Below are 17,012 nucleotides of genomic sequence, written 5' to 3' on the forward strand. Positions count from 1 at the left end.
GGGTGGTCGACCAACACTGCGCTTGCTAGTGCGGGGTCGCCATTCCAGTACTTTGGGACCCCAACGACCAACGTCTCTTCGAACTGTGTGCCCCGCCCATTGCTACTTTAGCTTCGCCCTTAATCTTCGTTAATCTGGCCCTCTCGCAAAATCCGTTCTTAGCCGACACTTACTAACTATAAACTACCTCCCTGCCAAATTTTATATTTGTGCGTCAAGCGGTTTGCCAGACTTTATGATGACCTTTCGCATTTATAATATTAATATTAGGACACAATGCTGAATGACTGTAATGTCGGCTATATTATATTGGTTGTCAAGCCGTTAGCGCTGCAAGCATGTGAGTTTACTTGTTCGTCAGTGGCTGACATTATATTAAAAATGCATAGATCAAACTATTAAAACTTGCAATGATTGGTTTAGCAGTAACGACTACTAAAGGATGTAGGAAGCAAGGAAGTAAAAAAGTATGAAACTTAGAAATAAACTGAATTCTAGAGGAAAAGGCAGACTTCTATTAGTTATAGTAAACTATGACTTCAAATTGCGAATGTAGTCAAGTTCAAAAGTTGAACATTCATATAAAATACTTGACACAAGTATGTCAAACGTTAAAATATAAAGATACGTGACATGGTTTTATCGAGGTCTATATGGGTAAGAGCAATTAGAAAAGGCTAAGGTCGTATACTTAGGTATGATAACACGGAGTTTCCCACGGTGCTGTTTTTTTTTTAAACTGCCGGATATGGAGGTGGTCATTCTGTTGTTTTTTTAATGTTTGCATAATGCAGCCTTGTGTGTGTTTTTTTTGTTGGTTGTTATTAATTGGGTGAGGTCCTTTACCGTCGTTTATTTATTTCCAAAATGCTTTGAATGTGTACTACATTCAAACATCATTATCAGTGCCTAAAAAGAAAGCTTTCGCTTTATTTTTAGTCACTGTGATGATGAGAGCTGAAAAGTCAGTCAATTCTCTTAGCATAAATAAGGCAGAACAGTATAAAGTATGGTTTCAAAGGTGCCTTAATCGTTCGTCGTCGTCGTTCGTATTCAACCCATATTCAGCTCACTGCTAAGCTCGAGTCTCCTCTCAGAACGAGAGTGATTCAGCCACCACGCTGGCCCAATGCAGATTTGTAGACTTCACACACGCAGAGAATTAAGAAATTCTCTGGTGTGCAGGTTTTCTCACGATGTTTTCCTTCACCTTTTGAGACACGTGATATTTAATTTCTTAAAATGCACACAACTGAAAAGTTGGAGGTGTATGCCCCGGACCGGATTCGAACCCACTGCCCTCCGGAATCAGAGGCAGGGGTCATATCCACAGGGCTATCACGTATCTTCTTAATCGTTCAAGTATAGTTAACGTTCTACATTTTCATTCGGGATGTTAAGAAGACATATCCTTAATCGCCAAAACTTCACGGCTTTTAATTTTAACTTTGACTTTTATCCCTCATTACACACCCATACCATAACTAACCAGTTACTCCTCAACAAGCCGATCGAATATATAAAAACATAACCGAAAACCCGAACTCTTACATAAAACCTTAAAACAGCAAACGAAAGTCTTCAAACCGAATAAGGACCTCTCGAATAACCAGTTCTAAAATCGTTCACCCGTGGCCATTTAAAAAGCGACTTAAGTGCTGCAAAAACCGCCAAACAAGCCGCTCGCACAAAAACCTGGAGCTCCATAAGCCCACGTCTAACCACTCCGATGTCACTGTATGATGTCACCTCGACCTTCCCAATAAGGCTCGAGGCTCTATTAAGTAATACTCGCTAAGTGGCCCGTATGTAATCATTCGCTACATAAGTTGATACTTCCAGGTATAGCTACTATGTTCTGAGATGTAATGATACTTTTTAAACTACTGCAAAACAGGCCGCAGTTCTCAAATTGCTTAGGTAATTTTTTACAATCAACACCAACGATATTGTCCTAAAAATAGTTATCAAAACTGAGGCGGGATATTGTCTACAATCAAGTTGTGTGTTTAGGTAGTGTAATAACTATATATACATAAATATATAATGTAAGTAAACACATAAATGTGAGCATGTGAGCGCTCAAGTTTCGGATCATTTCTTGCGGTGATTTTGTAAGCACGTAACATATCTAATTTATAGTACAGGTACAATAGGTACAATAATCATTGATCAACACTGCGTTTTCCGATACGGAGTTGCCATTGCAGTACTTTGGAACCCTAATATCTCTTCCTCCTCCCCCATATTGAAGTATGTACCTAACCGAAAATAATTACACTCCAAAGTCCATTCATCAAAATTTCCTCGTACACAAAAAGATCCTAATAAGCATCCGTATCTTTGACGATAGATTGATTTCAAATTTTTAAATAACTTTAAATTACTATAAATGTTCCCACGGGAAGAGGAATATTTTAATATTTATTTTCTGACTAATTTAAGCCACAGCTGTATGGACAAATTCGATGTCTGTTTGTTGTTTATATTTGATTTACGATATGCAATAAATGATTTATAAATATATTAGATTTTGGAGAATAACGTAAGTTCCTTTAGTTATGAATTGTGAGTCCTTGTCGAGTATTCACTCATAAAGAATCTCAATCGCCTTCCAAAGATCCTTATTCCATTTATTATCATGAAGAATGAGGAGGCATGGAGGTTATGTTGGCCTGGTATCGGCTAAAAGCCAACGGTATTCCAACGGTGGACACAAAAACGTTTTCACACACAAACGCTAAAAAACTGTTTATTACTGCATTTATTAGTTCTTGCCTTGTTAACAAAATACGCTTAATAAAAAAAACATGAAAGAATTCATATTAAAAATATTCAACTGGCCAACGCTTCGAAATTCCAGACCATTATCCATAAAACGCCTACACGCAACAATTTGCCCGAAAATATGTTGAAGCGCCTCGCATAAAGCTGTTAAATTATTACTAAAATGCTAAAATGTACGAATAAACACGCCCATAACATCACTGTAAAGTAAAACAGACGAGCTCTTCGGAATTTTGATTTCATTATTAATAATTATATTTTAAAACATTTACCACCATCGAATCACTCGACCAAAAGTGAATTTTCCGTTACGCATAACCTTGGAACTCCAATGTCCATTGGTATTCCAATCTACATGCCAATTTAACTTAGCAACTGTTTAGGCTATGTCAGTAACTTTGGTTCCTAAATGCTGTTCACTCCAGCTCTATAGGCCATCGAAAGGGAGTGCCAAATATTAGCAAGTACTCCGCAAAATCGTTTTAAGAAGAGCGAAGAAATGTATGCGGTTTTGGCTGACTCGGACAGCTGAAGTCGGACATGAATTTTATTCATGACATAGTATTTTCAACCGGCAAAAGTCCGAAGGGTTTTTATTATACTATACTATACACGTCTCATTTCAGAATATAAGGCTTGATTGCTTGGCGGCAGAAATAAGCACGACTTACCTCCTTACTTCTCCAGACTATTTCTGTCACAAAAGCTTTACTAAAAATAAGTCTTTAACGATTTTGAGATGCCTTACTATAGGCAAGACCCAGCGTTAGTTCTTGAAAATAGCAGTGTTTTGCTCTACTAGGACCGAATGATTATTACTGACAAGTATATTGTTGCCAATATATAGTTCTGGTCTATCGATCAGTGCGTCGTGCAATAATTATTCTGTTCCACATGACGATAATCTGGTTAAAGCTGAAAAGGAAAAAGTATCAAAATACTTGCACCTCACTCACGAAATTACCGCCATGTGGAAGTTTGAGTCAATGGTATTATAGCTAAAAGCTTCGACCAATACCTTAGGAAGCTTTCGCTAAGCTGCTGGATCAAGGGACGGATACAGAAGGCAGTTATTCTATGTAAAAGTTATCGACATTTGCAAGTTATCTACAGTTAACCGTGATATATTATAGGATAATGTCCTTGCTAATCGGTAAACAATATAAAAGCTTGGCTCCATTGCCAAGTTATACGTTAACAAGGATATAAATTGCCCACGATCCCGGATCCAAAGACCATTGTTTTAACACTTCGCCGCCCTCTCACGCGGGAAACTGTTTAAAAATCAAATATATTCCACCGCGGTGCGTTATTTACGGTTAGTTTATATCATTTACATGATTCACATTCTTATCTGCTCAGTTGGTTGCTCTTAATACTTCTGCGCACGTTTTTTTTTCTTCCAAGATATAATCATAATTTTTAATATTTTCATTTGTGTTAGTCGTGGCGTGCATTTCAATTATGTTACTTTCTCGACAATTTCAGTACTAACTTAGAATTTAATAATCTCGTTTATTGTTTTGTTTTGTTTGACACTTTTAAAGTAATCTATACTAATATTATAAAGCTGAAGATTTTGTTTGTTTGATTGAACGTGCTAATCTCAGGAACTACTTGTCCGATTTGAAAAATTCTTCTAGTGTTAGATAGCCTATTTAACGAGGAAGGCTATAAGCTATATTTTATCCCCGTATTCCTTCGGAAATAGGAACCACGCGGGTGAAACCGCAGAGGTGACTACTAGTTTCGTATGAAGGAGCCGTCATAGCCTAGTGGATTTGACCTCTGCCTTCGATTTGAAGGGTGTTTAGGGTCGATTCACAGATTTCTTAAAATGAACATAACTGAAAACTTAGAGGTGCATGCCTCTAACCGAAATCGAACTTACGCCCTCCGAATCGAAGGCAGAGGTCATATCCACTGGGGTATTGCGTATCTCTTTGTCAAATATACAGAACAAAAAACCACTATACTTATCAAAGTATGATATCAATCGAGCACAAACAATAGCTTCACCCAAATGACATTGTCTCGATCTGTTTACGAAACACAATATCAAAACAAAGTGTTCTAATAGGCTTAATTTTATGCAACAGGTCCATAACTCGCTATATAGTAGGCGCCGGGTAGGCGGTACAAAAGAACAATGGCGGATGCCATAGAGAAGTAACCAAATGCAGACTGTGCAGGTCTTTGCCACACCTACTCAGACTTCGTCAGCTTTGACAGGTGCAATGTCACTTATTGCCTCGTTGGTCCAGTTATGTGGCTTTGAATCAAGTCCTGGGTTCGAGTTTTGATATGAAATATTGAGATATTCTTTAATAATAGTTAATAAATTCTCAGTAAGTTGTTTTTTTTATTCTTTACCAGTTTGCCCTTGACTACTTGATCTTACCTGATGGTAAGTGATGATGCAATCTATGATAGAAGCGAGCTATCTTGTTAGGAGGAGGATGAAAATCCACACCCCTTTACCGGAACGACACGATAATAGCTTGAGGATACGTCTTTGCCGGTAGGGTGGTAAATAGCTACGGCCGAAGCCTCCCACCAGCCATGCCCGGACCAATTAAGTAAACAGTCAATCAGCTCAGCCAGCGATCGAACCCAGGACCTCGGTGTTGTAAATCTACCGCGCTACCACTGCGCCACAGAGGCCGTCAAAAATTGTCAAATCAAATGTCACCATAATTGTTTAGTCCAGTTATTTAGCTTTGGGTCTCTTGGGTTCAAATGCTGAGTTTGGATTGGGATATGAAATATTAATAAAATCCAGAAATTTTCATTATCAATCCATAATCGGCTCACTTCACATCAGCTCGAGTCTCCTCTCAGAATGAGAGGGGAAAGGCATTAGTCGACCACGCTAGCCCAATGCGGATTGGCAGACTTCACACACGCAGATAATTGAGAAAATTCTCTGGTATGCAGGTTTCCTCACTAGTGTAGAGGACTTATCAGTTTTTCGCGTAACATGAAAAAGAAACAATTGTTCAAGATTGTAATGTTGTAACTTTTTACTGTGTTTTGATTTTTATGAAAGAGATATATTGTCCTTAAATGATGATAAGTACAAACTTATGCGCCATGCTGAGACATTAACATAAATATGCCAAGGCTCTTCTTTTTATGGAAACATCGTAAGTACTTGCATAGTAAAACATTATGAGTATTGTGTCAATTGTAGTATGGACATTTGTTTATTTTTCCTTAGTAAGATAAAATAATAGAATGTAATAAAAGGTAAATAAATAAACGATATTGCAAACTTCTAGGTTATTAAAAGCCGACGCCCCGCTTTTCAACTGCGTAATTCCCGTGGGAACACTGGGATAAAATGTGGCATGACACTCACAAATAACGTGACTTTCTACAGGGTGTTGTGGAGTATTTCCCATAACTGCAAGGACAAGTCTATTTAGATATAGGAGCCGAACTGCATACCTAATTATTTTTAACTAAAAAAAAACTTGTTATGTTTGCATACAAAGTAATTCAAATTCCGACTATCCATGTAACACACGGCTTTATCTATTTTTGCATTTTCAAAATACATAATCGCAGAGGTAAGACTGTCGATATCGACGAGATATTGCAAATGGCACTCCGCACTTCACTAGTAAGCTGCTTCGTGATATTTATCAATGAATAAGTTTGGCTACGTTATAACATAAGAATGCAATATAAGGGACACAATTAAACATCTATTTACAAAAATATGTTTTTTACTCCGAAAACGTTCATTTTTGAACACATGTTCCTTAGACTTTTTTTAAATAATTTCCCTAGAGTTACGGGAATACTCCAGAGCACCCTGTAAGTGTTTTTAAAATCTGTTTAGTAGATCCAGAGTTAGGTATTCCTTCAAACCTTAAAAACCTACATCGTTTATAAAAGGATCAATCCACTCATCTTTTGAATAAATATACTTCAATATAAAGCAATTCATTCAATTAACTGCGGTTAACTTAATCGTCGTCATCAACCCATATTCGGCTCACTGCTGAGCTCGAGTCTCCTCCCAGAATGAGAGGGGTTAGGCCAATAGTCCACCACGCTGGCCCAATGCGGATTGGCAGACTTCACACACACGCAGAGAATTAAGATAATTCTCTGGTATGCAGGTTTCCTCACGATGTTTTCCTTCACCGATTGTAACACGTGATATTTAATTTCTTAAAATGCACACAACTGAAAAGTTGGAGGTGCATGCCCCGGACCGGATTCGAACCCACACCCTCCGGAATCGGAGGCAGAGGTCATATCCACTGGGCTATCACAGCGCTGGTTAACTTAATAACCGAACCAATTTCTATTATAACATTTCGTAATACTATTTCCGCGTACTATGTCTCCGCCTGCTCTGTTCCTGTGCCGTGGGCGTACGTTTTGTCGTATGCAAATTGCCCATGATGCGTGGGCGCGAAGGTTTTTGCAACTTGTTTTCAACTATATCAGGAAAATGAAGCACATAGACTCCAGCTGGTCTATTCACTATTTTGGTATTAATTGTTAACCTATTGAAGTGGACAACAAAGTGTCATCTACATACTATATGTTATCCACCGTAAGCGCTGGATGGCATTTGTAATTTGTATATGGATGACATATTGTCAATTGATTTGTTTTTTATTTTGATGGGTTGTTATTAAAGACCAAAGTAGGAAATAGGCCAAAGTTGCCATGTTATAAAAATTATTGTAATTTTTGTTCAAAATTTGTTTTAATTTTTGTAATGTATGTAATGTTAGAAAACTGTTAGTTACATAAAAATCGGGTGGCAAATGTGAAAGATTAACTATTTAGTACGTGCATTTTTAAAAAACCTATTTAATTATTTTCGTTCGTTCTTTGTGAAAATCTAATGCTGATTTTTGTCATAAGGACAAATTAATAAATTTCTTCCATCAAGCTTACATACATATTACAAGATGCAACACAATAACTATTTGGGATGGATAGACTTTGACATTCTTATCAATTTCTGACTTAATAATGTAAAAGTTCTTGGTTGACTCAGCTTTCAAAAATTTTTAATAACTTATCGAATCCTTTTATGTAGTCACTTTTGGCACTTTTGGTATTACTCAAAACGTTAAAAACAAGGACAAAATAAATTGACATTAAATGTATAATTTTTTTATTTCATAATTCCAAAACCGGTATTATAGAGAATTTTTGCAAACATGTTAAAATTTGATATTATTATGTTAATTTATTCAAATTACGAATTATTTATGGGTGTTCGGTAAACGTCTCTTAGCACGTGTGCAATCTTTTATTTAATTACTTATTTTCTGTTCATAAATTGTTGATCATTGAGCAAATTTGTCAATTGACCTACTAATATTGTAAGCTTTTTATGAGAAGCCTTCCTTTCTTATTGAACAGTCGACGTTTTCCTTGTATTTTTGTTTTATTTGTTACAAATTAGCCCTTGACTACAACCTCACCTGACGGTAAGTGATGATGCAAGCTAAGTTGGAATCGGGCTAACTTGTTAGGATGAGGATAAAATCCACACCCCTTTCGGTTTCTACGACGTCGTACCGGAACGCTAAATCGCTTGGCGGTACGTCTTTGTCGGTAGGGTGGTAACTAGCCACGGCCAAAGCCTCCCACCAGCCAGACCTAGACCAATTAAGAAAACCTCAATCGGTTCAGCCGAGGATCGAACCCAGGACCTCCGTTTTGTAAATCCACCGCGCATACCACTGCGCCACGGAGGCCTTGTATGCCCTGTGTACCTAGTGTTGCTCTGTTTACATATAGGCGATTGTTTTCTACTTACCATTAGGTGTTTTCTATAGGTTAGAAGTTGGTTATGGTTATGGTTCTTGGTCCATAAAAAATATTTAATCGATACTCGAACCACGACACAAAGTCACAAAAAATGGTTGTTATTAACCGACTTCTATAAAGGAGGAGGTTCTACGTTCGGCTGTACGTTCGGCTGGCTGTTTTTTATCCAGCGACTAACTGACGCCGCGCGGTTTCACCCGCGTGGTTCCCGTTCCCGTAGGAATACGGGGATAATATATTATAGCCTATAGCCTTCCTCGATAAATGGGCTATATAACACTAAAAGAATTTTTCAAATCGGACCAGTGGTTACTGAGAACTTTATAATATTAGTATAGATTTTTAGCCTACGGCCGATGGTGACCCAATCATTTTAACTATTATTATCTCAAAGATCATTAGCATTTGGCAATTGCTAAGATATCGCTAAACTGTATACGAAACCATCTGGATTTTGCTTTCGTAATAAATACTGAACAAGCTTTTGCGGACGTATCATTGCAATGCGAAATATAGAATCAATATTTGGAAATCAAACACCTTATCATATCTTGATAATTATTTAGTATAATTGATTTTTTTATTACAAATAAAAATTAGGACTTTAAACCAAGCTTAGACCATCTGGTATAAGTAAACCAGGGAGATTTTATTTCTACATAGGTTAATGCTTGGAAAAGAATTGGAAGAATTGGTTGATTTGACCTATCGATAACGACTGTCATCCCCATACATTTTTAGTTTTCCAAGCATTAGCGTATGTAGAAAGAAAGTTTATGTGTAACTTGGATACCAGTGGCGTGCACTTCATACATGCAAAAATACACCATTATATCGATTCGCTTTCTACAATCGCAAACGCTTCGTAAATTAAAAACTGTATGGGAATAACATTAGTTATCGACAGGTCACATGATCTAGTTATCGATCGGATCTGTCATTCCCATACATTTTTATAGTTTTCGAAGCGTTAGCGTTTATAGAAAGAGAATCGACATTGGCTACAGACCCTAAATTGGAGAAGAAGTTTTCCATTTCGTATCATTTTTACATATAGTGCTACCATACCCTACCCTAATTAAAAGCCTTATGAACGCCATTATTGGTTACAAACCCTGATGAAGATCCAAGCTGCAAAATTCTATGGTAAATCGGGACAAGCTTTGTGTGTGCACTGCTTTTTACCATTACAAATAGGCTGCTGATGGTGCTTGGATATAACTACCTCCCATGACATTCAGATTTTATGATCTAGAACCAGTCGTGAAGGTCACTTGATGTACAGGATTGACCTACAGGACCCGTTTCTCTGGGGTCTGAGTACCAACAAACCTGTTGTCCCTTTAATACGCTTAAGTTTGGGTTTTTTTTTCTGCATCCAGTAATCATAGAGATGCTAATTGATTTTTTAATTTTAAAATATAGGCTTTGCTATCGCAATGGTAGTTACTTTGCAGTCGCATGACCGACCTTTTTGCTAAACCGGAATTCTTTACTTAGTTAAGTTTTGTTTCGCAAAGTATGACTATATTTTTTTTATTACGTGGGGAAATCCTCATGGATACCTTCTCGCCACGGGGAGGCAAGAAGTTTATGTCGGATTTTTTTTTCTGTTTTTTTTCATTCAGAAGGGGAAATCTTCATGGGCACCCTAAAGGGTAGTGCCGGACTCTTATCGGCTAAAACCCCTTCTGCCACCCTGCTAGCCGTGTACCCGTCTTCCAGGCTATAACACGGTAACACTATTGCCTATTTCTTATGTCGTTGTTGTTGTTTTCCTCCTCATTTCCTCCTTTTCCTTTTCCTTTATAATGTCTTTATGGAAGTTAGTAATAGGTTATGTCGGACATAAACCGACTAGAACCCCACGGCATTCCGTCTCGTCGCCTGATGACTGGGCTATTGGAATGTTCCGTAAGCTATGGCAACCCAGTCATCAGCACCTGTACATCAGGCTCTCCTCAAGAAACAATGCAATACCTAATGTAACTCTATATCCACGTTTACTGTCAACGTAAGAATCATCAATATCAACCCTTATTTCAGCTCACTACTGAGCTCGAGTCTCCTCTCAGAATGAGAGGGGCTAGGCATAGTCCACCACGCTGGCCCAATGCGGATTGGCAGACTTGACACACGCAGAGAATTATAAAAATTATCTGCTATGCAGGTGTCACGATGTTTTTCCTTTACGGTTTGAGACACGTGATATTTAATTTCTTAAAATGTACACAACTGAAAAGTTAGAGGTGCATGCCCCGGACCGGATTCGAACCCACACCCTCCGGAATAGGAGGTAGAGGTCATAACCAATGGGCAATCACGGCTTCACGGTCAACACAAGAGTATCATTCCTTATTTAAAAAATATTTGACGACGAAGACATGTACTAGTATATTTGTCTAAAACCATGATAATAAACAAACATCGTAACGAAATTCTAAACCACTTTTTGCGATTAAATCCATGGTCACATAATTCGCAGGACAAATTAAGACGGATTAATCAAACAAAGTAATAAATACGTCAGTTGTGTAAACGGATGATTTAATCACGCCCACAGGCAAACCCACGTGACGCCGCCTAGCTAGTAAAAGTGCGAAGTGAACCCGGTGTAGGTTTCATCATCGAGGCCGCTCGCCTTCAATATTTGACTGTTTGTACACAACGCAAACATTGGACCATTCGAAATTTGAGATGATCGACGCTTTTTTTTTGTCTCGTAATTCATGTTTTTGTTAGCATTCTTTATTAGTTTTTTTAACCAATATACGATCAGGCTCTGTGGCCATGTGGCACGTTTATTCTCTTTCTACAAACGCTAACGCTTCGAGAACTAGAAAAATGTTTGGGAATGACAGATCCGATCAATAACTTGACATTCCCTGAGCAAATGCTTTTTTTAGTAGCGTTAGGACCAGAAATGTTTATTGATTAGCATATGTTTCTTTAGACGTACTGGGTTCAAGTCCTATCTCCGTGTCCTACGAAATATTGGGCTTTCTTCATTCTAACAAATTCACACACAGCTGCAAATTAGAACACGTCTCTCAACCATATGTCTATCCTCACTTATTTTGGACATATCACACGCCATGGTAACGACAACTTGGAAAAAAATATTGTGGTGGGAAATGTGGAAGGCAAACGGCCACGAGATAGACCTCCAACCCGATGATCGGATCTTCTCAAGGAAACTGGAGCTCGCACCCTTTACAGTGCCGTCCAAATGGCCAGCGACCGTACTCGATGGAGGAGCATTGTAAACCAAAAGATGACTCGCTAAGGTGGTCACGATCTTCTTTTTTTTATTCTTCACAAGTTAGCCCTTGACTACAATCTCACCTGATAGTAAATTATGATGCAATCTAAATGGAAGCGGGCTAACTTGTTAGAAGGAGGATGAAAATCCACACCCCTTTCGGTTTCAACATGACATCGTACCGGAACGCTAAATCGCTTTGCGGTACATCTTTGTCGGTTGGGTGGTAACTAGCAACGGCCGAAAGCCTCCCACCAGCCAGACCTGGACCAATTAAGAAAACCTCAATCGGCCCAGCCGGGAATCGAACCCAGGACTTATAAATCAACCGCGCATACCACTGCGCCACGGAGGCCGTCCCTCATGAGAGAGAGACAATAAGCCAATGTCCACCAGTGGATGTCCATCGGCTTATAATAATTATGATAAACTTGAGATTATGTTGAGCTTCCTGTACGTGTAATTTAAATTTTCACGATGACGTAGCATTTTCCATTTTCCGTAACAAGCGATGTCACATCGTTCACGTTAGCGACGTACTGTTAGTTGTATTTCATAAGTAACGGATCGCTATAATCGCGTCGCGGCGATTTGTTTAACTTGCTTTGACGCTAACCGTAAGTGTACCGATCTTAACTAGATGTCCGCGGGCTCAAGTTACGAGAGGTTGCTGTTTTGGCGATCACAAGCGTTCGCTTGTAATTTATTCTAAAATCCGAGAGCCTTTAAATTATACAATCCATTGTTACGCGTTTTGAGATGTATTTCATAGAAAACCTATTAACACATCACCGTAAGTGTACCGATCTTAACTAGATGTCCGTGGGCTCAAGTTACGAGAGGTCGCTGTTTTGGCAATCACAAGCGTTCGCTTCTAAATGCTTGTAAGTAATTTATTCTAAAATCAGAGAGCCTTTAAATTATATAATCTATTGTTACGCGCTCCATCTCTTTACTAAAGTAATGTATAGCCTCGCCAGAAATATAAGAACCTTGTCTTATAATTTCGTGGCACGATAAGATAAGTCTATCAATTAACGGGATGATGACTTCCTCTCAAACCGCCTCGTAACTTGACGGAATAGATATAATATCAGAAGTATAACGCATGAATTTGATTGACAATCTTATCGTAAGATCATTAATGATGTTTTCAAGACAAACGACCCCTCACCAATACATATCCATTAGTGTTTGTATTTTTATTGATTGGTGATTTATCATAAGTATTATTTTGATAGCTATATCAACGCCATACACTAACAATTTTTTTACATTTATAATGCTACTAGCGTACGCCCGCGATTTCGTCCACATGGAGTTCACTTTTACAAATTCCGCGAGAACCGCGGATTATTCCGGGATGAAAAGTAGCCTTTGTGTTAATCCAGGATATCTTCTTTTTTTCAACCAAATCGGTTAATTAGCGACGACGTTAAAGAGTACCAATCATCCATACAAACTTTCGCGTTTATAATATTAGTAGGATTTGAAATTAGTAGTTGAGTGCCTTGTACTTTCCTACTCGAGTAGGGTTAGTCATGTTGTTTCGCGTAATACTTAAGAAAATTGTTAACTTAATTAATTGCTATACTAAGAAGCATAGGTCCATATATGTCTGAGCATTGTCGCTAACTTGTTACCTCGTATGGTCTATGTCACTCACAGGGCTATGAGATTATCGAACATCTTTCATTCCTGATATATTTTTAGATAAAGTCATAAATGAGGAGTTCCGTAAAATAACCAAAATTCTAGGCATTGTTCATCTCACGGTTACCTTACCAGATGCACTGCGATAAGGTGACTGTTGTACAATACCTTGGAACACCAATGTTCTTCATAATGAGCAATAATTATTGTAAATATGCCACTAGGTGGATTGACTACAACCTGTTGGGTAATGTAACAGGTTGTAGGATTGTTGTTTTTGGAAGTCCTTACTTAAAAGGCTTATGTCCAGCAGTGGCCGTCCAAAAGCTGATGTAGTGCCTCAGATGCGTTTCAAGTCATAAGAGGAGATTGAAACAGTCATCTTTATATTCCGCTATCTCTCATGATTTGTAACATGTCGTGTGACAAAGTAACGGGCTATCACCGCGAGCGATTATACGCGTGGCGGGATTGACAGTTTGGAGTTGGTTATTAACTTGCGCCGACATACATCTAGGTCACTGTACTTACCCCGTATGGGTGTCACGCTGACATTACTTACAGGCTTTGCTTGTTTACGTACCTTTATGAGGATGTTTTTGTTGGGTAATATACTGTAGCGTGCACAGAGTTCAATATATTTTTTTAGGGCAGCAGTTTTTGCTTATATCCATTGACTTAAGTAGTTAAGTGTATAGTATCTTCATTTTGATCGTAAGGACCAAAAGATCAGTGAAGGTTGGTTAGTAAAGGTACACCTTCTGTTATTAAAACTTAAAATTGTAAAATAAGAATATCATTAGCAATGCATTGACTAAGGGATTATTTTTTCTAATTTTTGTTTTCAATGGAATGCAAAGTTTGGTGATTTTAGTTGAACTAGTGGAAGGACGGAAGTAAGAATTATTAAACGTCTGACGTCCAGATTCAGAGAAATTTGTACTCCGAAATTACATAAGAGCACATTAAGACTTTAGTTCGTCTGTGGATCTCTTCATTTATGATTCGAACACGCAGAGAAACTCCAAGCATAGCTCGAACCAAAGTCACATAGCTCAGCAAGTCGCGAAGCTGGCAATGGTCACATAGTTCAAAGAGCCGATGGACGTTGGGGTCCCAAGGTGCTGGAATGGCGACCCCGCACCGGAAAGCGCAGTGTTGATCAACCTCCCACCGGGTAGACCGAAGACATCAAGCGGGTTGCAGGGAGCCACTGGATGCTGGTGGCTCGAGACCGTTTTGTTTGGAAGGCCATGCAAAAGGCCTATGTCCAGCAGTGGATGTCCATCGGCTGATAATGATGATGATGATGACATTAAGACGTAGGAACTGTTATTATCTGATAGCAAACGTCTAAGTTTGCCAACACGTGTTGAATTCCCACATATTGGTTCTAAAAACAAGGCTTTTTCCACAAGGTGAGGTAGATGCCTGACCTTGTAGTCTGCCATTAAAAACAGACTAATATTTTCTATTCCAACTGGAAACTTAACTTGGAATAAAACTCCCAATTATGAAACCAAAGAATCCACAGCGCTTGAAGGTCAAGATATAGATAGGAGTGGTTCGTGCGAGAGAACTCCCCCGAGGGGAATAGAAAGCGGCAAGGATGCCTCTCGTGACACCACTGGCACACTTGCCAGGTAATCACTACGTTTAGTATAAACAGTATTATTATAATATCAACTGTAATAACGTAATGCAGGGGACCAATGTAACCGTTATAGTAGTGGCCTGAAACCTCGGACCAATTACCATGGGACCTGCCTCGCCAGACGTTACCCTCTGTCAAAAGTATATGATCACTATCTAACGTGTTTACAAACTGCCTCTAATCCATGTTTCATTGTGTTAAAATTACACGTGTGTGTATTACGACTTAAATTTGTAGTTGTGTGTAGTGTAGGACACAGGATATATTTATAAGTGTTAAATATTTTCGTTGTAAGAGTTTACCTTGTCTCTCTCAAAAGACAGGAATGTTGGTGAATTTTAATGGAATACAAATCCAAAGATATAATTGGCCTGAGCCTGATACCTTTTCGTATGCATTATTCCACTTTTTTGGTTCCGTACTTTAATAGGAAAAATTATGTCCTTTTAAGATCATTCTGTGTCCCTCTGTCTGCCTCTAAAGACCTTTTATCTCAAATTCAGTAGTGACAACGCGTTACCGTCAGATTTGCCTTCTCTCTCAATGACTCTTCATGAATCACATAACAATTGACCACTGACCATAAATAAATATTTAGTTCCTGGGACTATACCTTAGATGAAAATTATACCTTCCTTTTGGTTTTCGCATAGTAGAGTAAACATAAAGCATTTTGTTTCAACAATAACTTTTAACAAGGCCCTCATTATTATCTCGTAGATTTAACTGTTTCGGCTATCTTGAATCGCTGGCTTCCTTGCCAACTAGCCCGAGACGGTTAAATTAAGGGCACATTTGCTTACTGCTTTTGTTAACCATAGGAAACGCATGTTTTTATCTAGGTTTAGAATGGTCTATCAGATAGACCATTCAAAAGATAGACAAAATCAAATTTAAATCGAAAGGAGTACACATTTTGACTTGATTTTACTATATGACTAGCAGACGCGACGCGGTTTCGCCCGCGTGGTTCCCGTTCCCGTAAGAATAGGAGGATAAAATAGCCTGTAGCCTTCCTCGATAAATGGGCTATCTAACACTGAAAGAATTTTTCAAATCGGACCAGTAGTTCCTGAGATTAGAGCGTTCAATCAAACAAACTCTTCAGCTTTATAATATTAGTATAGATATACACTACTAATATTATAAAAAATGTAAAGTTTGTTATTTTGTGGATTTGTGAAATTGTAGGGGCTTAGTGAACCGATTTTCAAAATAGTTTTACCATCAGAAAGCCATGTTGTGTGTGTGTTAGGTGTATTCCCATGGGAACGGGAACTACTCAAGAGTTTGTTAGTAGTCAATAAATGCATTAGGTATAGTGTTTTTCAGATAGCATGGTTACTGTGACAGTTCGTTTCACTATTGCTGAAAGCTTGCCGCGATTCACGATAGTATTATATGAACGTCGTAAGGCATCTATCACCGTACCCATGCTATCTGAAAAATACTTTAGTTAGCAAGATTTTTGATCACCATCATCATGCCCCCAGCATCCAGTTGCTCCCCGCAACCGCTTGATGTCCTCGGTCCATCAGTGGGGGGTCGCATTCCAGCACCTGGGGACTATTATCTAGATAAGTAATAAAGGCATGCTTAATGCGCCAAACAAGGTCGCTTTATTTCGATCGGAAGCAAACATACAGCAAAACAACTCGACGTTTGACATATTTGCATGGGAGCTCATTCTGGTATTTTTAACGTGTTCCAAGGTAGGTGATGTTTTTAAAGGCGATCACTTAGCATCAGATTGGTCTCTAGCTCATTCGGTTGACAACATCTGAGTTAGTTATCCTCAGTGAATACATCTGAGTTAGTTATCCTCAATAGTCCCACCAAAAGACTTGT

General features: G+C 38.5%; 1 protein-coding gene across 3 annotated transcripts in view; it reads left to right on the top strand.

Annotated features, from left to right (window-relative positions):
• LOC112052130 (uncharacterized) overlaps nucleotides 1–17,012 on the top strand; it is a 129,667-nt gene that overhangs the window by 17,445 nt on the left and 95,210 nt on the right. The gene's annotated exons all lie outside the window — the stretch shown is intronic.

This window comes from Bicyclus anynana, chromosome 15 (genome assembly GCF_947172395.1).
Source record: "Bicyclus anynana chromosome 15, ilBicAnyn1.1, whole genome shotgun sequence".
Lineage (NCBI taxonomy): Eukaryota > Metazoa > Arthropoda > Insecta > Lepidoptera > Nymphalidae > Bicyclus > Bicyclus anynana.